General features: G+C 40.0%; 1 protein-coding gene across 2 annotated transcripts in view; it reads right to left on the bottom strand.

The window, feature by feature from the left end:
• The window catches only part of si:cabz01090165.1 (uncharacterized protein LOC100333421 homolog), a 285056-nt gene that overhangs the window by 67053 nt on the left and 192506 nt on the right, over window positions 1-25497 (bottom strand). The window lies entirely within an intron of this gene.

The raw sequence follows: 25497 nt of genomic DNA, 5'->3' as shown, positions 1-25497 counted from the left end.
ATTTTGACTTGTTTTAAGGACATCAAAGTTGTATCAGCCTGTAGTGTGTTTTTCCACTTTAATTTTGTGTGTGACTCCAAATCCAGGCCTCCATTCGTTAATAAATTTGATTTCCATTGATGATTTTTGTGTGATTTTGTTGTCAGCACATTCAACTTTGTACAAAACAAAGTATTCAATGAGAATATTTCATTCATTTAGATCTAGGATGTGTTATTTGAGTGTTCCCTTTTATTTTTTTTTAGCAGTATATATATATATATATATATGGCAGAAATGTCCAAATTCTTTTTGAAGGGCCTGCAAATCCTAAGAGTGTAATTCTATCCTCTGCTGAAGTTTTGGACCAGTCAGTTTGTTCAAGTTATCTTCAAACACTCTTAAATATCCATGCAGTCACACTGAGCAATTGAATGCTGAGACTTTTCAACCCAGCCTCCTGCTTGTGTTTATATGTGTGAATAGTCTGTGTGGCTGTGTTACACGACTGTTCTTCTTTCTTTCTTTGTGAAGGCTGCAAGGGGGGCAAGAGAGCAAGAGAAGAAAGAAAGAAAGAAAGAAAGAAAGAAAGAAAGAAAGAAAGAAAGAAAGAAAGAAAGAAAGAAAGAGGACAGAGTGAGGCAAAAGAAAGAGGGCAAACAAGAAAAAGAAGAAGGAGAGGGAGAGAAAAAGAAAGTAAGACAAAGGGCAATGAAAGAGACAAAACAAATAGAGATTGACAAAAGAGAGGAAAAAGAAAGCAAAAAGAGAAGAAACGAGAGAGCCGAGAGAGACAAAAAAAGGAGGAGAGAGAGAGAGAGAGAGAGAGAGAGAGAGAGAGAGAGAGAGAGAGAGAGAGAGAGAGGGCGGGGCTCGTTAGAATGTGTTAAATTACAGTCATGCACAGAGAGCGCTTTGATCGTGAGTAGCAGTAGGGAGTGTGGATGAATGATATTCTTTGGCAGAGACAGAAATGAAAGAGAGTAAGACAGAAAGAGAGAGAAAGAGAGTCAGAGAGAGAGAGAGTGAGTGAAGGAGATAAAGACAGAGCTAGCTATCTGTCCTCAGAGCCAGCGTGGTCTGCGCAGTGTGGACCAGAATGCTAATGCTTGGTTAGCGTTAGCCTCCAGTCATTCTGGCATGACAGCTGAGGAGGAAGCGTGTTAGCAGCCATGTTGGACACTAGCTTCTCTTTTCTTGGCAGACATCAAACAAATGCCTTTCCTTTTCTTCCCCCTCTTTTCACGCCCATGGCACAGAAGGAGCAGTGTTGCTGGTGATAATGACTAGCCTCCGCTCATCCAGGAAGAGACTGCAGCCGCGCTGGAGTGAAAGCTAGCTAGCCGAGGTTGCTAATGAGAAACAAATACGGATCTCGGCATTAGAACCGTGTACCTGCTGGAGTCCAGCCAAAATATGAAAGAAAGGCTTCGCTAAAGCGCAGATACGCCCTGCGGCCAGCTTCTCCGTCACGTAGCACTCTTTATACCAGAACTGCTTCATCAAGTGCAACTACTTACTTTATATCGGAATCCACACATATTCACACCTCAAAGCATTTCAGAGTGCATTACCCCTCCACCCACACGCTCACAACAAACCAGCAACCCACCCACACAATCACTCCGTCTCAAAGACACACTTTCTCACCTCTCACTCACTTGCACGCTCGCACAACCAGACAGAGTGCACACAGAGAAGTCATGACTCTCAGGGGGGCTACGGTTATGAAGTCCTACACACACAGCAGCTCAGGGAATCAAGGGAGTGTGTTTTTCACACTGAGACATTAAACCACAAATCAAATTAGGCCTGTTCTGCTCTGGATTAGCATCTGAGAGAGGAAATGTAATGATAGTTTTTTCTGAGTGTCTCGCTTTAAGCATATATTCTTGCATATGGCCTTTTTAAGTATGTATGCATGTAGTATGTTTTTGAGATAGAAACTTTGATCTGCAGAAAAACAAACAAGGCCTACTTTAAAAAATAACTTTTTTTAACCACATACACCAACTCTCTGGATGTACCTTATAGGCGTGTACATTTTTCACAGGAACACACTGAACCACAAAATAATATCTCTATTTATGCAGCACTTTTTAATCTGGTGGCGACTGAAAGTGCTTTACAGATAGGAGATAAAGCTTAACAGTAATAGGATAGACTATGAGCATTAATTTAAGATCATAGAAGGCACAGACATATCAAATTAAGAAGATAATTGCAGTAGGCTGGTATCTGCAGACCTAAAGAAGACAAATAATGTGACAAACCATGGCAATTAGAGCTAGGTCACCAGTTCAGGCCCTAAATGTCAAAACTTGGGCAAAAACGAGAGAAAAAACATGCTTACAGTAATGGTAATTTCTGCTTGCACCACAGTGGGATTTTAGTAGATTGATAGCACTAAGCTAACAGTTACTCACATAACCATTTTGCTGTTGTTTTCAATTTCAATGATACCACTCATACTCACAATCAGTGCTGTATCTAGAACTTCCAGAAGGCCTAGAGTGAGGTTTTGTTCTCGTAAAACTGGTCACAATCGATAAAAACATTTGTAGACTAAAATATGATTGACGGATTCAGCTGTCACTTCTTATTTATGTTAGTGGTTAATCTGACCCATTAGGATTTCAGTTTAGCTCCTGAAGGCCTAACCAGTAGCAGAGCTCACTTGACTGTATTTGCTTAGATACTGCATCGGAAAAACAAACAAACAAACAAACAAACAAACCAAAACAAACCTTGATCAGATCATTTTCTATTATGCGTTTTAAGAGCTTAACCTTTTGGTTTCCAATCAAAGCTTAACAGTAAAGTAATAACTATTCGATTATTATTACTGAGGCCTATTTTCCACCAAATCACTATGTGACATTCATATTCAAGTGTCATTTACTAAGCCTATGTCTGCCTAAATTGATTGTAAGGATAATGTGGTGGATGTTACAGTAATATCTTTTTATTCTGTAATGTATTATAAAATACAATGTAGTATAAAAAATGTAGTATAAAATGTTACAGTATAATTCATTGTAATCAATTGAAGAAGAATTTCACCACTTGTGAAATTATTTGCATGAAGATCATGCTAGCCTACTTTTACATCTCTAATATTTCATAGCTGTATCTAATCTTCTTATTTGGTTTTATATTATTTGGTCCGAACATGCTTAAAAAACAAAGAAAAAGGGATTCTTTGGAGCGTTTGTCATAGAAGAACTATTTTTGGTTCCCTGAAGAACCTTTCAAAGGACGTTTTGTTGAAGTGAACATGAATGGGATGTCAGAATGAGTTTGTGAAGTAGTTCCATATTTAGTGACTTGAAACATGGTATTATTGGTGAACATTAAGACGACATTCCAGAAGCAAACAAACATCATTTTGATGAAAGATTTTGGGAAAACAAGGATTAGTCTTTTAAATGGTACAATGTGACAAACTGCTTAATATGACCAGAAATATGAGCTAATTTCATGTTGACTTTAAAAAACATTTTTGTAAAGATGTCTGAGTGTGAAGGACCTTGTTGCAGTGTTTTCCTAGAACTGAAAATTCAAACCAAAAGGCAGTGGTGTTTCGGTGTTTCCTTGAGTCGTGCTGAGATGTACGACCCTCCTCATGCCCTCCCACCCCAGCGCAAACTGAACTACAACAAATACCAAATTTTATTTATTTTTTTTCACAAAAATAACCGACCTGCTTCCCCCTGGTGGACCCAAAGGCTATCGTGTTAGCTTGCTGACCAAAAGCCTATTCTAAATCACCCTGGCTTTGAAATTCAGTTTCCTTACATGTACGCACACTCTCTTCTCCAAAACACATAATCACATGGCAGGGAGAGATCTAGAGATAGAAAGATGGTGATAAATCACTTTCCCCACAGCAGCGAGGCCACCCAGCGGCAGGTCAAGGTGAGCTGGTTTTCTCTCTGCGGTGTCAGGCTTACAGGACTATACTGCATGTACAGCTTAGTTGGGCTTTAGATCATTTTTAATGGTGAGGGGATTAGGATTTACAGTGCAGTCTGTAAGGAACTGGACAGTAACACAATTTTTTGTTGTTTTTGCACTGCACTGGATTTGAAGTGAAACAGTGACTTTGGTTTTAACCCTGTCTGACCTAACATATGGCCAATCATTCATTCAAAGACTTTTGCCTTTGTCCACTTTAACTAGGCCTGCAGAGTAAAACCTTGCATTTTTATCACTGAATAAAAGATGCTGCCTTTATTGTTGAATGCACTGCAACACATTTCCTGAGAATACATTCAGAACTCAATTCACATCATCAGAGAAACAATAAAAGGCCAATGAAGGAATAAAATATTGAAACATTTGGCTTGGTTAGATCTCTTTTCTTTACATTGAGAAAGCACATTATTCACAATACACTGCATGTTCAATTGTTAAGATGTAAACAAGGGTCATTTGATGTGAACTCCCCTTTAGGAAAACCTACAAAGTCAGAAATGTTCACAGTGGTGGTGACAGGAACCAGACATCAGTGTTTAATCCCTTAAATGGCCAGGGCCCACTGGCATGCCCAAAGTTTGATTACACACTTCTATAACCTAACAACAGCTCAACCAGTTTGCATTGAAGTCCCTGTAGTTATGAAATAGTAAGCCTAAGTATGTAATAAACCTGGGTCGCAACAGGGTTAATGCCTCTAAAAGCTCCTTCACAGCAGGTTATTATATAAAATATTTACCAAAATGAAAATGCTGCCTAAAGCTTTTTGTTTTATTGTAGTTTGAGGCCTAAATATATATTTTTAAATATGTTTATGGTGAAGAGGTACATGAAGGGCATTTCAAGGTAAAATAGTCCCCAAAGAAGACATATTTTATTAGTTTGACCACTATTTTACTATCATACTAACATGGCTATTGTAGTGTTTTGCACTTCAGTACTTGTGGTTACTGTCACCACTGTGACATGTTACATGTTACCATCTCAAAAATCTAATTATGCAGCATATATAAATAATTAGTGGAATTCCTAATTTACATTAAAAGGCAGAAATAGGAATTACCACTTTTTTGCCTCAGCATTAAAGGGTTAAAGTGCTGAATGTCAACTTTGAATGGGTTAACAATACAGGAACCACAGCACTTTCACACTCTGTACACTGTTTTATAATGTAGTTATATAATGTTATAACTGAAGTGTGGGGCGAGGAACATGCCTAAAAGCCCTTGTCCTTCCAATTTAACACTATATAAATTCACATCCATACATTTTGCTCCCATTCGGAGTCCCCACAGCCACCACATCACCTCCCTGTTCCTCAGTCCTTCATCAGTCATACTACAGCTATGATGGGGGATCTGGCCTTCGAGCTACAGGCAGAAGCTGCGCAGAACGCCAGTCCAAGTTTCCACAGTTCAGCCCCCTCACTCAATCAGTCACTCCTCATACTACCACCACAAGTTGAAGGCATGATGTGAACTCACAAACAGCCGTTGTGCCTTCAGTACTGTCTTTGAAAACAGAAATAAATGGCTAATGAGCTTCATATGCAAAATATTATATATTTTCTCTTAAGATAAGATTCCTGGCCAGTGACACATTCAGAGACTTTCTCTTTATCAACCGTACCACAGCTTGAAAACCTTCAGAGCTCCAGCATGAGTTAAAACCATAATGCTTACAGGCTGCAATTTGTCTTGGTCAGAAATCTGCAATCTCAGACTAATTATGCAAAAATCCTGCAAGAGCAACCATGTAAGTAAGAAATTAGCCTAACAAATTAATGTTTGGTTAATGTAATGTTTTTTTTTTTATCTAAGTAAAGTGCAATGTATAAATGAAAGACCACAACATTTAACTTAAGGTAACTGTGCTTTAATAGCAATTAAGTAAATCTGTTGATCAAATGTATTATTTATGCAAAAAAACAAAAACAACAACAAATAGTATAGCACAGCAAAACAAAGCAATTAAAATGAAACAACATTCTTTAAAATACCACAGGCTCAACTGTTCAGGAGAGATCATGAGTAGAATTTTAAAAAGGCCACTTAGAAGAGCAGAAATTAAAGAGCCACAGAAAATTGAGAGTCACAGGTGGTAAAGCAGACTCCTTTTTGGCAGATGAGACCACATTTGCATTCAGACTCTCTACAAATCTCACTAAATGAACCTGAATGCTTGTGTTCAGATCACTGCATTATTTATGATGAAACACGCTGCAAAACAAGACTGGACATGATGTGAAAATACAGTGAAATAACACAATAACAGACGACAAGTTTAATTCACTGTTGTGGGAAGTGGTCAGTAATGCTGTAGGGCACGCAACCCCAGCTATGCTCATCTGCGCTCTCTCAGAGATAAGGTGTAACAATTTGGTGACAGCCCAATGGTTTCAGGCTTGTAAAAAGTAATGATAAGGAATTCATGCACATTAGTAAAGATAGCAGTTCATGCATATCACAAGAGCCACTTTGATCTCTGCCCTAATGCTGGACAATTTCACTTTCACAGCCTGTGTTGCTTTAGCGATGTGTTTCAGGTCACTGACCTGCTGCAAAGTGAATCCCGTTCTCTTGCTGTTAAGAAGCTTCTGTACACTTGAGAATTCACCCTGATGCTGCAACTGGTGGTGATCTCATTGTCAAATACGTATACATGCAAACATGTTTCACAGATAAACTGGTTTGCTTTGGATCACGAAGAGTTTCAGTCTGACAGTAATAATTGTAGAATATTTTCCTCCAGTGTGCATAGTTTTTACAATCTCGCCATATTAATTCTGTGATGCTTTTAATCCAATAAGAATCTGCAGGGTGTGTAGTTTTTACATTCTGACCGTATTAATTCGGTGGTGCTTTTAATCCAGTATGAATCTGTAGGGTGTGTAGTTTTTACATTCTGACCGTATTAATTCGGTGGTGCTTTTAATCCAGTAAGAACCTGCAGGGTGTGTAGTTTTACAGTCTGACCGTATTAATTCGGTGGTGCTTTTAATCCAATAAGAATCTGCAGGGTGTGTAGTTTTTACATTCTGACCGTATTAATTGTAATTGCACGTATGGAGCAAGGATGCAAAAACAACCAGCTGGGTAACACACATTTGCAGCTACCTAGAGTTCAAATACTTTTATTCTACCAGAAAGCTAAAATTCCTACATAATTGACTAATATTTACATGTTAGGCTCATAGTCATTGCTTCATTTCTAGTCTGATATGACTATTGTTTATACAGAACAAAAAAAAAAGTGTTACTGTCCAATTACTTTCAGCCTGCACTATATGTGCATTAATTCAGAATAGATGACGATTATCAATCAACTTCAGTCATTCAAGAGTAAATGACCAACATTTGTCACCACATCTCATCATACTATTTCTAAAACAGGCTTTTCAGACGTCCTGACTCCAGACCATCCATAAACATGACAGGAAAATAAAAAGAAAAAACAGGCTGGCTGTGACTGAAATGACATCTATGTGGCATTAAAGGAACCTTCTAACCTTTACTAAAGAAAGACTATACCCTGAGGGCTTCATTTTTCCCGCATGTGCCTAAATAACCTCAGCTTGACAGCGTGGGGGAAACAGAATGTTTATGTGTGATATTAACTTACTACACCTTAGACTAAATATTCAGAATTTACAACTAAAATGAGAATAAGCAGTATACTGTAACTTACCAAAACTCGCCACATCTGGGAAATAGTCCAGTCTCACATTCTGGGTCATAGCACAATTTGGGTGCTTATCTGGGATCTTAACCTCCCACCCTCCATACACCTTGGACATTGGAATTCAACACTGGCCCTGGAATTCTGCTTCCTGCATAGCCTAGTTCCAAACATAATTTGCCACACCTGTTCCAGCTAATCAACCTCCTTTCCAAGTAGCTGACTGGCTGGATCAGATGGGGACAGGTTTTGCATATAGGTTGGAACTAAATTCTGCTGGAAGGTAACTCTTCAGGACCAAGATTGGAGACCACTGCCCTAGACCAATAGGTACAGGGAAGGGTTCTATGACTGGGGGTGTCATAATAGTTTACTACAAAACAAATATGTATGGTATTACTGGAGTGAAGGAGCATGGATAAGCTGATGGATCCTCTGAGTTTAAGGGGTTAAGAACTGTCAGCTAAAGCAGATGCTCCACTTCACAGTTAGAGCAAGTTCCTGTTGACACTCAATCAATCGGCCGCTCTGCGCTCTCCCAGCAGCCTCAGCAGGCCATGAAGGCCTGCTGGAATTTTCCGGTGTGGTGGTTCTCCACCTTACACTGGAGGAGCATGGGCCAGATTGTGGTCATCAGAGGCAACAGCAGGGGCGGAGAAGCCTGACCTTGGAGGAACAGGTTGGCTCTGCAGTGGGAGGCTGCCAGCACTGACACTAAACACACTGCTAGAGGCTAGCCGCCTGGCGCTGTTCTGTAGGCCCTTCACTTGGGCAAGGGGATCACATATGTTATTGTCAGCGATCCTGAGCAGCTGTCTTGTATGCTTACTGAATATGTCAACCAAAGAGACTGGTTCTAGCCACTCGAACCACATCCTGTTTAACATACTGCTGAGGTAGCAATGAAATCGCATTAAGATTAAGCCTCACCAGGCTGTTTATCTAAAATATTATACAGTGTCAAGATACTGTGTACAAAATCCTATGCAAAAACACATTTTGTGTTGAACCGGGCCAGAGGGGTGCCATATCACCTCCTTTCAAACAGCTCAACATAAGCCAAAGGCACTTAGCATAAACGTCAATGCAGCCGCAGATACACAATGTCCACACAAATTCATATTTCATATTTCATTGCGAGGTTAACTTCTACTTTTCTCCTCTCAAAAAAAAAAAACTCTCTTGGGAAAGTTATCTTCCATTCCCATTTCTGTCACGGCACATTAAAGTATTTCAAAGAAGACCAACTGAACCCGGATACATTAACTACAGAGAGAACACATCTCATATATTACAACTTGAATAATAATCTTATCCTCACCTTCGGGACACTGACTTTGCGGATTTCACTGCAGTATGAAAAGAGGTGTCATATATACTATTTACATCTCTCATTTCCTCTCTTTTTTTCATCCCCCTGAGGCTGGCAGTACATCACTTGTTAAAAATGGAAGCCAGAGAAAGAGAGTGTGTATTATGTTGCTTGGGTTAGTACAAGCGCACTGACAAGAAGTTGTGGCTGAATACTCTATTTAAAACATCCAATGTAATATTGCAGCAATGCTTCTGCTATAGGTTTTACAAGCTTTGACAAAAGGGCTATCACTGTTTAATGTGGTGTTGCACTGCAGTAAATAAGACTGAAACTGGACAAATGCTTAACTGTGAAAGAACTTCTGATTAGATGTACTGCAATTCATTCAGTAAAGTCAAGCAAAACAATAGTATATCATTAGAAGTGTAAAATTGCTTCAAACACAGTAAAGGAAATGAATCTAAAAAGTATTAAAGCAACATTCTTAAAAAAAAATAAATGTTTCAGAAAGTGTTCTGTGGTGCAGTACCGTAGAATAGCCACTTTTAGGTCCTTAAAGAAACTTGGGGGACCTTTTGGGCTAAAACTAGCATTAATCAGATGGCAGGGAAGACTGATGGTTAGACCCGGTAAGCCCAAGTGAATAGTGAGGGTGTGCTGGGAATGACCGTCGGAGGCCCTGTTCAGAATGATTTCAACTTCCACCTCCAGGAGAGCTTTTCTCATGTCTCGGAGGAGGTAGGGGACATGGAGTCTGAATGGACCCTGTTCAAAACCTCCATTGTGGAATCTGCCAGGCATAGCTGTGGCCAAAAGCTTGTGGGTGCCTGTCGGGGCGGTAACCCAAGAACCTCCTGGTGGACACCGGTGGTGAGGGAGGCTGTCAAGCTGAAGAAAGAGGCCTTTAGGGACTGCTTGAATCGAAGGACTCCCGATTCAGCAGATAGGTACCAACAGGCAAAAAAGATCACAGCCAAAATGGTGGCAGAAGCAAAATACAATGGATGGGAGGAGTTTGGTGAGGCCATGGAAAAGGACTTTCATTTGGCCTCAAAGAGGTTCTGGACAACTGTCCGGTGACTCAGGAGTGGTCGGGGTGGCTGCGCCCAAGCTGTATTTGGCAAGGCTGGAGAAACTGACTTCAAATGAGGATATTGTCGGTTGGTGGAAGGAGCGCTTTGACAAACTCCTTAATCCGGGAGACATGCCTCCCTCACGGGAGTCAGGGCCAGAGGCTTCTGGTGTGTCAAGTTCCATTTCCCTGGTGGAGGTCACTGAGGTAGTTGTTAAGCTCCTCAGTGGCATGGCACCAGGGGTGGATGAGATTCATTAAGGCTCTGGATATTGTGGGGCTGTCATGGCTAACGCCTCTGCAATATTGCATGGACCTCGGGTCCAACAGTACCCTTGGACTGGCAGACCGGGGTGGTGGTCCATATTTTTAAAAAGGGGGACTGGAGGGTGTGTGCCAACTATTGGGGTATCACACTGCTCAGCCTCCCTGAAAAAGTCTATGCCAAGGTGTTGGATAGAAGACTCCGACCGTTAGTTGAACCTCAGATTGAGGAGGAACAATACGGATTCCGTCCCAGCCGTGGAACAATGGACCAGCTTTTCACCCTCTCACGGTTTGTTTTGGGGGTCCATGGGAGGTTGCCAACCCAGTCTATATGTGTTTTGTGGACTTGGACATTGAAAATGAGGGTTGCCCTCAATGTACTTCTGAGTCAAAATAAAGGTGGATTGATTGATTAATTATGACCGTGTTCCTCGCGATATCTTGTGGGAGGTCCTCCAGTATGGGGTGCCGGGGCTACTACTCTGGGCCATCCAGTCTCTGTATTCCCAGAGTGAGAGCTGTGTTCGTATACTCTGCATTAAGTCAGACTCTTCTAGTGTTAGCGTTGGACTCCACCAGGGTTGTGCCCTGTCTCTACTTCTGTTCGTGACATTCATGGACAGAGTGTCAGGGCGTAGCCAGGGTCAGGAGGGCATTATGTGTGGATGCCGGAGGGTGGCATGTCTGCTATTTGCAGGTGATGTTGTTCTTTTGGCGGAATCACATGGATGCCTCCAGCACTCACTGGAGCAGTTTGCAGCTGAGTGAAGCAGTTGGTATGCGGATCAGCACCTCCAAGTCTGAGTCCATGGTCTTAGCCTGGAAAAGGATGGCATGCCCACTCCAGGTAAGGGGAAAGTACCTGTCCGAGGTGGAGGAGTTTAAGTATCTTGGGGTCATGTTCACAAGTGATGGGAAGAGGGATCGTGAGATCGGCCGCAGGCTGGGACAGGCAGCAGCAGTAATGCGGTCACTGTACCAGATTGTAGTGGTGAAGGAGTTGAGCAGTATTTTTTTCCACTAAGCTAAAGCTGATTCACATTAACATTTTTTCCCATTCTAGGTTAGCTACTAAAACACATTCCATGTATAATGAAGATGAAGCTTGTTGCAGAAATATATATATATATATATATATATATATATATATATATATATATATATATATATATATATATATATGTAGACACACACATACAAATATATATATATATATGTGTGTGTGTGTGTGTTTATATATATATATATATATATATATATATATATATATATATATCATGTTCACAAGTGATGGGAAGAGGGATCGTGAGATCGGCCGCAGGCTGGGACAGGCAGCAGCAGTAATGCGTTCACTGTACCAGATTGTAGTGGTGAAGAGGGAGCTGAGCCATAAGGCAAAGCTCTCTGTTTACTGGTCAGTCTACGTCCCGACCCTCACCTGTGGTAATGAGCTGTGGGTAATGACCAAAAGAACGAGATCGCGAATACAAGTGGCGGAAATGAGCTGTCTTCGTAGGGTAACAGGCTACACTCTATGTGATAGAGTGAGGAGCTCGGTCATCCGGGAGGAGCTCAGAGTAGAGCCGCTACTCCTCTGCATTGAGAGGAGCCAGCTGAGGTGGTTCGGGCATCTGATCCAGATGCCCCCTGGAGGCCTCACAGTGAGGGTGTACCAGACACGGCCTACCAGGACAAGATCCAGGTGGCCTGGGGTCACCTGGAATGAACTGGAGGAAGTTGCAGGGGACAGGGCCATCTGGGATTCTCTGCTCTCTCAACTGCTACTGCAACCCTATACGGACTAGCGGTTAACAATGATGATGATGATGATGATGATTTTTGTCAAGGAGATGTGTGAAAAATCATTTGGATTCATAAATAATCTCCACATAAAAGTTCTGTGGTAATCCAGGTTTTTCTCACAATGACAACTTTTGCTTTTAAGAGTGAACACGCAACGGCCGGTGAAGTAATGTATCAATAGATAAGCAAAGTGAGTGCTGTTTAGCGTCATGGTATGGATTTCATGATAAAGAGTAAAAGGAGAATTTATCCTTATAGAAAAGACATCAGTGATTCAATTCCAGTGCACTGATCAACTCAATGTGAATTTATTGCTCTATTAACAGGATTTCTGGGAACAAACCCTTACGTTTGGGAACGGAGACCATATTTCAAATTCAATGCAGCCTCTGGCGACTCACATAACCACGGAGATGTGACGAGGTGGGATTTACTGCCATCTTCCTTCACGCATGGCGTCCTAAACCAATCAGTATTTGGCTCTCCTCAATTCCACAGTGAAATTGTACCAAACCCAGACGGCACTGGGGAACCCATGGCGAACGGGGCCTGTCGAGACTCTGGTTGTGCAAGTCATCTTGATTGTGTTCAAAAGTGACGAGTAATCTCCATATGCTCACTCCTCATGCTGCCTACAATGCTTGAGGTGTGAGAAAGCATTTCCTCTACTGCAATGGGGTTTTGGGTGTTTTAAAACCGCTCCACGCATTTCATTCCCCTGATCAATTACTAAGATAATATAATGGAATAAAATTGATGAAGATGCAGAATATAATTAAAAAGGTCTGTTCTCATTCTCTGCTAATTAAAGTCAATACACAATGCCTCACTTTGCTCTGGGAAGCAGAGAGACAGAGAGAGAGAGAGAGGGGGGGGGGGGGGGGGGGGATGAGGAATGTAGCACCAGGTCAAAAGTTTGGATGCATCTACTACTAATTGACATATCATACCTCCAACGCCCATTCTCCCTACCATGCTGTCTTGTTCTGGAAGGACATGATGAATAGAAGAGCTAAGTGGCTGCTCAGATTGCTGATGTGTGGCACTTTACCAACCCAGAGATTCAACACTCCAATGCACACCAAGTGAGAGATATTATGGTTGATTAAAAAAAGAGGATTGTTAATTTTTTAAAAAATACAATGCAGTGCAGACTACTAAAAAATATAAATAAAACATAACTCCACCCTACGAAAGGCAAACAAACTACTTTAAAGTTCAGACCTTTTTAAAACATTTTTCATCATTTATTTTCAGCAGGTGCAGTTAAACTGCTATAAATACACATGATGGCAAATTGTGACTGTTAAAGTTATAAGAGCTATTAATGCTAAGATAAATCTTATTTATGGTGACGCCATGAGATTCCAGCAGTATTTTTATCTATATCTATATAGACACACACACAAATATATATATATATATATGTATATATATATATATATATATATATATATATATATATATATATATATATATATATATATATAAAGTATATATATATATATGTGTGTGTATGTGTGTGTGTGTGTGTGTGTGTGTGTCCATCCATCCATCCATTTTCTAAGCCGCTTCTCCGTCAGGGTCGTGGGAGGGTGCTGGAGCCTATCCTAGCAGTCATCAGGCGGATCATTAAAGAGTTTCTGACATTCACCAGTGTTTTCTTATTTACAGTTTGTTCTCAGACTTTTTCTTAGGACTTTTCTCATGAACAAATTTAAGGGAAAAAAAACAATATTGGTAAATTAGGCCATTTAACTGTTGTTCTTCTCCATTTTTAACAAATAACTGAAACTAACTGGTCAGGCTACCACTTATATTTTCAGTCAGTGATGTATCTCAGACTTCCCGAAACCTAAAGTGACTTTTTTCTATAAAACTACAAATTAAATCTTTAGAAGTCTAGTTATCACTGTCATTTTGTGAGTCCATATATCCAACTTTTATTTTTCCAAAATGACAAAAATGTAAATTCTTTCTGCAAAGCACAAAAAAAACTTTCAAATCCAAAACAGAATGAAATACCACCTCTTCCCATTACAAATGTGGCATTCACGGAAAGTTCTGAATTTAGAACATTTGACTGAATTTACCCTCAAACTATGATAAGTACAACTTCTAAGCTTTAACTCAGAGAGCAGTTATTCTCTCGTCGTCCATCCACACAGCACTTTAGCAAAGCCATTGCCCTTTAGCTTTTGTCCTTTTCTAGTCAAAGTCATTAATTATATTAATCACTGGGGCTTCATTAATGTAAATGACTCTGTAGTAGTAAGACACGGGAGAATAAGCAGGGAATGGGTGGGAGCTCATGATGAAGAGTTATGATTCAAAGCAGATTCATGGTGTCTGCTTTGCACACTCTGCACTGTGCACCATTCAACACGAACATGAAAAAAAAGGCTGTTGCTGATGTACATCTTAGCGTGGGTCAGTGCAATGGCCAGAGGTGAAAGCTATAGGCTAAGAACCAGAAAGAAAATTACATAGCCCTCTCAAGGGCATGAACTGCTATTATAGATATGTTGATGGTGCAGCCTAAACAACTCTATAACCTATGACTTTGCAGAAGACATTATTGTAGCAATTCACGGTAAAAAGAAAGATGGTGTAGTGGAAGTGTTTTCAAGGTTTTATAAATGTATTGTAAGTTGTTGTTTTATTATTTTTTTGTGGCTTGTTTTAAATCACAGACTAATAGTATCTAACAACTTTGCTAATTTTCCTACATATATATATATATATCACTATTGTTAGAAAAAAATCTTGTATCTCCAAAAAAGTAATTTTACAAGAGAAGAAAAAATAGAATGTAAGTCAATGGAACCAGACTTTTGGGTCATTTTGTTTAGAAAACTGAAAAACTTCAAGAAAGGACATATTTTGTTCCAACAGCTGTGATATATATATATATACACACACATACACACATACACACACACACACAGGGGGAAGCAAAAGGAAAAAAAATACTTTACTTCCCATGTAAGTCAATGGAAACAAGTCATTTTGGGTCATTTCTTTTGGTCCATTCACCAAATAGGCATTTAAAATTTTTGTTAAAGACTCAAAAAGGTCAAAAATGGAGATACAAGGTTTTATTTTTGACACAGCAATATATAGAACAAAATGTTTCTGGAAAACATGCATTTAACAAGATCTTTTACTTGTAACAAGACTTGTTGCTTGTTTTGAACAACTTCTATTGCTCTGTTTGACATGTGACAATTTCAAAAGGGAGCTGACATTTGAAAATGATATAACAACTTGATTGCAAACTGGCATAGATCATACAAGTCTGCGGAACTGTACTCTAGAACACTATGGAACACTATTCTTCCAAAAGGTATCTGACATATTGGTCCAACATCTCCCTCAAGTGTTCAACTGGATTGAAATTGGGTGGAAAAGCCATGTATATAATCGACATTTGCTATCTCATCTACCCATTCAGGGACCCTTCATGGTCTCTAAATGGGGGGCATTGTCATCCTGGAGGAGAAAGAAATGTGTCATAGGATAAAGGTGTCCAGTCAAAATAACTTTGTAGTGATTCACAGTGACCTTTCTCTTTCAAAGGGACTCAAAGCTTGCCAGCAAAAAGCCCCCACAGCATGAAAGATCTACCAGACCCCCTCGTTTGGTGCACACTGCACATGCACACACCCATTTGTGGAGAACATGGTGAAAGATCACATATCACAGTAATGTATGAGCATCACACCCATTGACCGTGCATGTTTGCCCAGTTTCCAATCCTATTTACCGATATCTTTCACATCTAAATGCACTTTAGTCACAGTTCCTGTTGCAACACTAACACAGTTCCTGTTGCTCAGCAGTCTTTGTGACTCCTGCCATCCATGCCCAACAACCCAGTTTCAAAGGCTGTGTGTACTGAATTCATTCATTATAATTCATTATAAATTAAGATTAAGGCTGAGTTGTTTATATGCTCGCTTTATTCAACAATGAAGGAAAATATCCATTTATATGCACACTACAAGTAATCCGATCCAAAATTATGTATATGCCTAGAGTACCACTTAGAGTACACATTACCATGACAATGAACATCACTCCTGTCAAAGTGAAATGAGCAGCAGTGAGCAGTGCTTGTGTTTCTAAATGCTTTAAAATCATGTCAGACTTAGGAAAACCTACTTCACATGCACTTATTAAAGAAGGTCAAGAAGAAGATGTGATGTTCTGAGACACATAAGCTGGACGCTCGTCCAATCACCATCTTTTAGAGTTCAAAGCATAAACTTTCTCTCCTCTGCAGATCAGTTTCTGCTCCACCATGGTGAACATCATAACCTTTCACTATGACGCGATTGGGAACATAATCACATACATATGCATACTATACATGGTTATTATTCTTGTATTCAACAGATTACTTAACAGATTACCCACCTCAATTGGATTAAAACTGAGACTAGCCTATTCCTTTTGAGGTGTATGCATGGATGTGTTCTATTTCAATATTCCAATTAGCCAATTGCCATCTTGATCCAAAATCAAGGTCAACTGGGCCTGCTCAGCATTTTCATACATGGAACAGAGCATAGTAGGATGTTAATTGCTTAATTGTATCACGCAGTACACCTATCTGGAAGCATCTGAAATCATTCTGAACCTACAATCTTATTTAATCTTTTTAACCTACAGTAACCCACCTAATGCTTGTGAAAATCAGTGGTCTAGTGGAAGTGTGATATAACACTGGCCTGATATTCAGAGAGCCAGACACATCAATTTCATTCTGCCCGCTTCATACACTTATGTTAAACATTCACGACACACAGTACCACAGCTCCAACATTACCTCCAGGTAATTGACATTTATCAGTACCCTATTAAATGTCAGAAGAAACAGGCAGACATCATAAACACACTACACAGACTATAAAGTCTGCAACGTTACGTCTGTGATGAAGACAAAACCAATCTAGTGCATGATCACAGCCTTGGCCATAGAACGCGCGTCCCCTGAGAAGTGCGCTTGTTAATGCTCCTGCAGCACTGGTGATCAAAGTCACACCACACTTGTTAAAGCCTTTCTCAGTGACACCGACTCAGTATTTATCGAAGGAGGCCAGAAAAAGTTTCCCTTCGCCCAGCCGCGGTCAATCAGCATCCACCCTGCGTGTTTCGCTTCGCAGCGGTAGCATCCTTGTCCTTAATTTGCTGTTTGAAATAAAACATGAGCAGCGCCAGGCATACTGACAGTGCACAAGAATGGACACAACACAATCGGCTCGGCCTAATGCTCCAAACCGCTGCTCTGCAAAGCATGAAGGAATATGGAAGCGGGAAATCCAATCCAAAGCTTCGTAAATGGATCTGATGCAAGTGTATCTAGAACACTGCAGCGATGCAAGAAAAAGCTCACCAGAATAGGACCATAATCTGTTTCAGCATTTCAACGTATTTGCGACAGGCCGAGAGCCTCAAATGATCATTTGATATCTACGAAATCCCTCTTTATGAGTATGAAGATGGTTTTTTTATCAATGGAAGTCAATAGCTGGAGTCTTTTAGAAAGGAAAAGAAATTACAGTCGGTGCTCCAACTGACCTCTACCTTGTTTTGTCATTCAGTGTCCACTTTATGAACTTCACATACCTACAGGTTCATTGTGCATTATTGTAAAAAAGCTTGGAATTTTTTAAAGCAGGGTTTGACAACCCAAATGTTACGAAGAGCCATTTTGTCCTTTCAACAACATTCAAACCATTTTGGGAGCCACAGCATTGTATAGCCATTTTACTATCTTGGCTGTAAGTATGTCTCAGTATGTGCTAATGTCCTAGTATAGGCTAAAAAAATATAATATTAACAAAAACACAGATTTACTTGTGTGACCAGCAGTGCAACCTTCAGGTTTAAATGTTGTTAAATTAGTAGGCTGTTGTTGCCTACAGTAACTCCAGCTTTTATTACCATTATTAAAACTGTGTTGAACGATCACCAGAGCTCTATTTTACTGCAGAGGAGGATTATTTTATTTGTACCTAAAAATCTAAACCTGCTGTGGAGCCGCAACAGGACAGTTGCCAACCTCAGCCGCTTGTTGACGACCCCTGTTTAAGTGAAATGAGATGAACTTTTGTTGCAGAAAAATGTTTAAAATAAATTCTGTCCTGTTCAGCTTCACCAGGTTGTGTTGGATGTGGACTCTCTAGGGTAGTAGATCTCCAAGACCAGGAGTGGCCCGTGTTCTATGGCATCACTTCAAAGACCCCTTTTACCTCCTTCATTCTGGAGTGTAGGTTTAAAGTTACAGACAGTAGCCCATCTGCTGCCACCCATAATTTATTTATTTAATCTGTTTTGCTACATTCATGAAGCACCTTTCTCTTAACTCTTCAAAATCAAGTAGACAGGTTTGCAAACGCAGTAGAAAAGAGGAAGATCTTTAATCGAGATTTGTTGGGTGTAATGTCAGAGCAGACTGTGATAGATTGCGAGACTGCATTCCAAAGTTTGGAGGCCATAGCACTCAAAGTCCTGCCATCCAGGCGAGTCTGGCAGGTGGTAATGAAAGCACTTTTCTACCTTTTCTAACTCAGAAAAATAAATATTTGACAGAAACACAAACAGAAATTAGGCATTTCTCCTTCTTTTTTGTGCTTGCTTTTCTCAGTAAGGGCTTCCTGACAGCTACACATCCTTTCCGACTCATAGTGTTGAGCATAGTGTTGAGTTTTCTCACAGTGCTTTTGCACAGCACTGTAGTTGTTTCTGATAAAGTGGCCAGCAAGCGTACACCGTTAATCTCTGTTGAATTATCAATAAAGGCCATGGAAATCATTATAGGATGCCAGTCAGTGAAAGTCTCTTCTGTTGTCTTGGTTAGATGGCTGACACTCCAAATGATTGCAACATGATTTGTAGTGTGGCTTTGTGTGTTTTATGCTACGCAGCACTGCTGATCGAGGCTGCGCCCTGAGGGAGGGCTTTAGAGCTTCTGGATGTGTGGTGATGGTAATACAGAGTGTGCGTGCATTTAGAATGCACAGCAGTTAAAGGGAAGCAGAAGAGACACACAGCAGCAAAGGGCGGGGGCAAGTGTTATGCACTTAACCTGTGAAACAAATTATTATCAGGAGCTATTTAAATCACCCATGTGCACACGTGTTGTCATGGATCAGTGTGCTGAGTTTGTACCTCGGAGGTAAAACATTCACACATTCTTTTGCTGTTTTCACAACTCGTGTCACTACATACCATGCAATGAGTATTCCTGCATTTTATCTACAATTTCCCTCTCATTGCAATGCTTAGGCATGGAATACATGTATGTTAATGTAAAGAACATGAACTAACAAAGGTAAAAAAAAAAAAAAAAGTGAAACAAATCAACATTAAATGTTTACATAGTGAACATAATTTGCATTCTGAATGTGTCACCTGCTGTCTGAAAAACCACAGAGTCATCATTCAAATTCAGAGTATCGCTGCTGTTGTATCTCCAAAATGGTAACTTTACAGGAAAAGGAAAAACGTAAGTCAATGGAACGAGACATTTTTTCAGTCATTTTAAGATATTTCTTTTAGTCCATTCATCATGAAATTTACACATAATGTAAAGGGCAACACATTTCCAAATTCTGTCAGATACAGAAAAACAAATGGAGATACAAGGTTTTGTTCCAACAGTAGCGATATTTTAGTAGTAAGTTTGGACGTCCCCTGTGAAATTACATGCTTTTTGATTATAAACAAGTACAAATCCTGTACAGGGATCACATTTTAATGCACCATTGAATGTTTATTAACTGATTTTAATATACTAGAGAAAAAATAAAACATAAAATGTGGCCTGCACAAAAGTTATGGCACATTATAATTTATGTTTAATTTTTTTTTCCAATATGATAAACTCAGCAAATAAATAGGGACTGTACACAAAAATGCTTTAGAAAAAGCCGTTTTCAGGTTCCTCCCTGTAGAAGAGAACTTATTTTCACTTAGAAAATCAACAGAACTGAGGGTTTTTTAAATGTTTTCATACAATATGCATATGTTTTTCATATTTCAGCTTAAGTAAACCTAATTTTTTGTAGGTTAGCCCCTTAAAATCCCAGGCTTATTATGAGCTAAATGTTATTCAGCAACTTCAGCAACTTCAATGCAATCAGTTAAACTGTACTTAGGTTATACACGTGTATAATAAAACTTTGTGACATTCAGGCAAAAATGAGCCAAAATATGACTGGGGTATTAACATAACTGGTATTATTCTGGAATAATTTGAATTTGGATCTTCTATGAGTCTGTGGTGGCGAGTGCTATCCTCTATGCTGTTGCATGCTGGGGAAGCAGGCTTAGGGTGGCAGATGCCAACAGACTCAACAAATTGATCCGCAAGGCCGGTGATGTTGTGGGTGTGGAGCTGGACTCGCTGACGGCCGTGTCGGAGAGGAGGACGCTGTCTAAGCTGCGGGCCATTATGAACAATGGCTCCCACCCACTCTACGATACGGTGATGAGACACAAGAGCTCATTCAGCTCAAGACTCACTCTACCAAAATGCACCACAGAGCGCCACAGGAAGTCATTCTTACCAGTGGCCATCAAACTCCATAACTCCTCCCTCAGTGTGTGATTCAAAAAACTTCATATGTGCAATAACAACAATTGTGTGTGTAGAGTACTTAAATCTGGTGCACATACATACTGTAAATTCTATATATTGTTTTAAATTATACATACTGTAAATTCTATATATTGTTTTAAATTATACATACTGTAAATTCTATATATTGTTTTAAATTATTAGTAAAGTGTTTATTTTTACATAAATGGCTGCAACTGTAACAACTGCAATTTCCCCCTGGGATCAATAAAGGAATCTGAATCTGAATCTGAATCTGAATCTGAATGTCCCTTCAATTAAAAAAAACACATTTGGGACATATTATAAAATGCAATAAAAATAAGAATAATTTTCTTGAACTTTTATTTCACTGATAAAAGTACAAAGAAATGACTTTTAATATTTTGGCTAAACAACGTGATTGCATTTAATAAAAGTACATTTTGAACAAGATACTATGAGTGAGTATAAAGAATTGAGGTCTTTCGCCATCCACTGTTCACAATATGTATTGTCACTTAACATAACCACTGCCTCAAAACATGCAACCTGAAACTCTAGTATGGAGGAAGAAAGTCATACATCAATTCTATGCAGAAACACCGCCAAGTTCCGTGGACCTGAGCTCATCCTTGTGTGACTATGTGACAATAAAGGCTTCATCATCATCATCATCATCTTAGATGGTCTGAAAGACAGCGGATGTACACTGTGGTCAGATGAGTCCATGCCTCAGCTTGTTTTTAGGCAAAAGCAGGCATTGGGTTCTCTGTGCCAAAGACAAAAGAGACCATCCAGCCAACATCTGTCATGGAGGGGAGATGCATCAGAGCCCAAGGCATGGGTGCCTTGCATACATGCGAGGCTATCATTGATGAGGAGGAGTATGTTTGGATTTGAGGGAGACATATGCTGCCTTCAAGATGACATCTTTTCCAGGAAGTCCATGGTTATTTTAACAAGACATTGCCAGGCCTCATCTGGCAAGTGCTAAGACAGCATGGCTTTGTAGACACAAAGTGCATGTACTTCACTGACCTGCCTGCAGTCCAGATCTGTCACACAGAAAGCGCGACATGCTGATCCATTTTACCAACTACTATGGGGCAGATTTTAATGAGGAAGACTAGACAAAGACAAATACTCTGAATGTATCCCTGATGAGATGTTAGCCAAGACAGGGTTGAGTGGGTGCTGGTAGGATGGGTGCTTTTCCAGGCCTGTTTAAAGATTATTCTCACAGTGCTGCAGAGACGGATGCACAAGGAGTGTGAGATGAATGCAGTTTAGATTCTGGGGCTCTACTGAGGAATGTGTGGATTTACAGGGTTATAGAGCAGGTTATTCAGCACAATGACGGCTTATGAAACGGGTGGAGAGAGAGAAAGGGAGAAAAAGAGAAAGAAGGGGGAAACAAGAGATATGAACAGAGAGCAGAAAGAAAGAAAGCAAAGGAAAGAGGAATAGAGATACAGAGAGGGAAAAGGAAAAGAGAGGAGGAAGGAGAGAGAAAGAGGAAAGAGGAAGAGAGAGAGAGAGAGAGAGAGAGAGAGAGAGAGAGAGAGAGAGAGAGAGAGAGAGAGAGACAGAAACTTTGTGTGGTTGTTGAGGTATTCTGCATGCTGGTGTGATTTGTGTGTGTGAGTTTGAGGGTGAAGCGCTGTAATTAGTGTATGTGAAAGGGTCCTGTTGAGAGAGTGATGATAGGCTAGAGCAGCAGGACCACCTTAAAGCGGGGAAATAAGGATCACTCTCTCTTTTACACCTCTTTCTTTCTTTATATGAATAGTCATTTATGTATACACAGTTGAATGCAAAAGTTTGGATACCCTGATCAAGAGACACTGCAGCGGAACTGAACTGAAGGCCGCAGCACCCGTTTCCATTTATTTTCAGTCCCAACAACCTAAGGAAAACCACAACCAAAGCCACTTTTCAGTGGCTTCAAACAGTACTTTTCAGTCCTTTTCTCCAAACTTAGCTTTTCAGCTCTTCAGTCTGCTGCTGCTGCTGCTGCTGCTCTCCCCCCCACCCCCCTCCCCCCCCCTCTCTCTCTCTCTCTCTCTCTCTGCTCTCTTTGTTCTTCTTTAAAAGGCAGCAGATCAGCATCAGCTGGCCCTCATTAAGGGCAGTGTGAGTACCTGAACCGAGAGGGTGAGAGAAATCGTTGCTCCACCTCCCCATCACTGGACCCACTCTCTATCTTGGCCGTCTGGGTTGAACACATGGCAAATTAAAGTGGCCTTGTTGTGGGACCAGAGGCGATGCCCAGGAGGCGGAGCCCAGACTCATACGTCGTCCCCCACTCCCTCGCGGATTTCATCCTCTCCTCGCTGTCTTTGAAGGGTTTTGGCTGGGCTCAGAGTTTGGGTCCTACCTTCCTGCCAGCTCTCACGGCCATCATCAGGGCCCAAGGGACAGGCGCATGCCACAGACACATTTTGATAATTTTGTAAGTGAAAAAAACATCTTTTCTCCTTTACAGAGAACACACTTAAATACACAATTTTTCTTCTAATTTTACTACACAATTTCTGTTTAATTGCTATTTGAGTTTAAAGTATGGTAAAAAAAAAAAAAAGCAAAATATACAATGTGTGGTTATTATAATTATAATTAAAATAATAATAATAATTATTATTATTTCTTGCTCTTCTTGATCTTTTCTTTCTCTCATTGTTATTTACATACTTCCCTCCTTATCCATCTGCCTTTCATTCTGCTTCTCTCTCTCTCTCTCTCTCTCTCTCTCTGTCTGTCCTCGGCCAGCAGCTGAAGCTGTGACAGTATGTTAAAGCTCACACACAGAAAAAAATCTGAAAATCTCCATGGAATCTTTCTGGAACCATCTCTGATATGTGTCTGACAGCCAGACTCAAGAGGCCTGATAAGAACGGCATAATGTTCATAAATATCAGTGTGATGTCAAAAGAAACACTACACATTTATGCACTTTCCATACTTTTCTCCAATAATGTGTTTATTACAACAGCTTTATACTGAGCATTCACTCCTCTTTTGTTCAATAGCCTCTTTTGTAGTGATCAATCAAAATTGGCCTTCTCTCAACTGTCAAATCATCCTATTGTAACCTCCTTACACCTTGGGTTCTGTAAGGATGCCTACTTACTGAATAATTTTACTCAATTAATTAAATGCAGTGATATCTGGTTGTCAAACATTGCCATCTTAGCAAACAGCCTGTCGACTCATATGAGTCCCTCTAGTAAGCCGTGCTAGTTAGGTAATCATTTAGCAGTCACAATGAAGCAAAGGTGTCTATTCTAATACATTTCTTAACAATGATGCATATTAAAAGATGAATGTGACTCTGTCCTTCCCATGGCGTGTTCATTCAATCAACTTAATTAAAGTTTTTCTAAGAAAGGGTTTGCTAGACATGTTTAATTAAAGATATTCAGTGCATTGGTTTAAAGCCACTGTTTTAACAAAAGAGTCGTGCTCGAGGTGTTAACTAGTGCTGAATGTTTGATTTGTTTTCTTTCTCTTTTTCCTTTTTTTATTTAAACCAATATTTTCCCTCTTATTCAGTCACAGTCAGTTCGCTCTCTGTCACACAGTGCTGCTAAGCTGGGAGGGTGAAGGTGATCACATGCATCTTCTGAGATTTATGAAGCAAGACCACATCTTTTCACAATGTTGTGATGGCTCAACACGCTTGGAGGAGAGCCCTAACTGCCAGTTCTGGCATGTTAGCTAACAGATGCCTGCCTGGCTGATATTGGGCTGGATGACGGGGGAGAGGAAGCCATTCAAAGAGAACAAGGCCAATTATGTTTTCAAGGGCTGTTAGGCATGGGTTGCTCTCCAAAATTAGGGGTTAAACTGGAATTTTGGTGGTGTGGCAACCTTTTTTTCCCATGGGTGTTGACAAGGTGGGGACAATATTGTTTAGTTGATGTGGAGTTCTCAGCACTGATCTCATGGAAATGTGATAAAATGATTAGCTTTAGCTTTAATGTGTTAATGCTTCTTTCTCAATGACTTAATTAAGTCAACTCTCTTCTGATATTTTCTGATTGTTCAGTATCTTCTGATTTTTTCTTTCTGATAAAGATGAAAGTCACACTAAAGCCTTTAACCAACTGTGCCAAACTAAGATGCCACCAATTTGAAATCAGGAACTCTTCCTGTCCTTTTTATTCATATGCTTGGAGCAGCTTCCTCCTGTTTTTTAAGAGATTATAGGTAGAGACAATACAATTTATCCAAAAGAATCCACAAAAATGCTAGTGTCTGAAAAGCCAGCATTAGTGCCTAAAATCATTAACCTAATGTAATTCTGCTAAACAGATCCAGCTGATTAGCTAAATTAATCGACAGCTACTATAAGATGGCTAGTTTATCATGCAACAGGCCAACTGTATGAACAAATGATTTATGTTGTTCTAATGGTGATTTTCAGGCTAGCTCAGTCACTGTAACTGTGTGTATGCTAAATGCATCTTTCTGATTTAAAACAATACAAAAAGGTGTCTGCAGAATGTGTCCAGTGACCCGCGCCCCTCACATCAACTAGTTAAATGAATATGTGGATGTACTGAGAGCAATTTGCATTCAAATAGCATCACCAGAGCTCAGCTCCATTTGATGCGTGTTCACCATTCAAAGGGGTCAAAGCTCTGCTTCAATGGGTTCCAGCCGATTTTAACCCTTGCCCATGATAAGCCCATTGCTTAGAAGGTTGCACACACCAAGAGCTCTTATTTATTTTTGTTAATGAGTAGTTTACTGATGTGCCATTTAACCAAAAACACATTAATCTCAGTCTGAATC

This window comes from Pygocentrus nattereri, chromosome 7 (assembly GCF_015220715.1).
Source record: "Pygocentrus nattereri isolate fPygNat1 chromosome 7, fPygNat1.pri, whole genome shotgun sequence".
Taxonomy (NCBI): Eukaryota; Metazoa; Chordata; class Actinopteri; order Characiformes; family Serrasalmidae; genus Pygocentrus; species Pygocentrus nattereri.
Note: the sequence above shows the minus strand (reverse complement) of the source record. Positions and strands in the feature narration are given on the sequence as shown.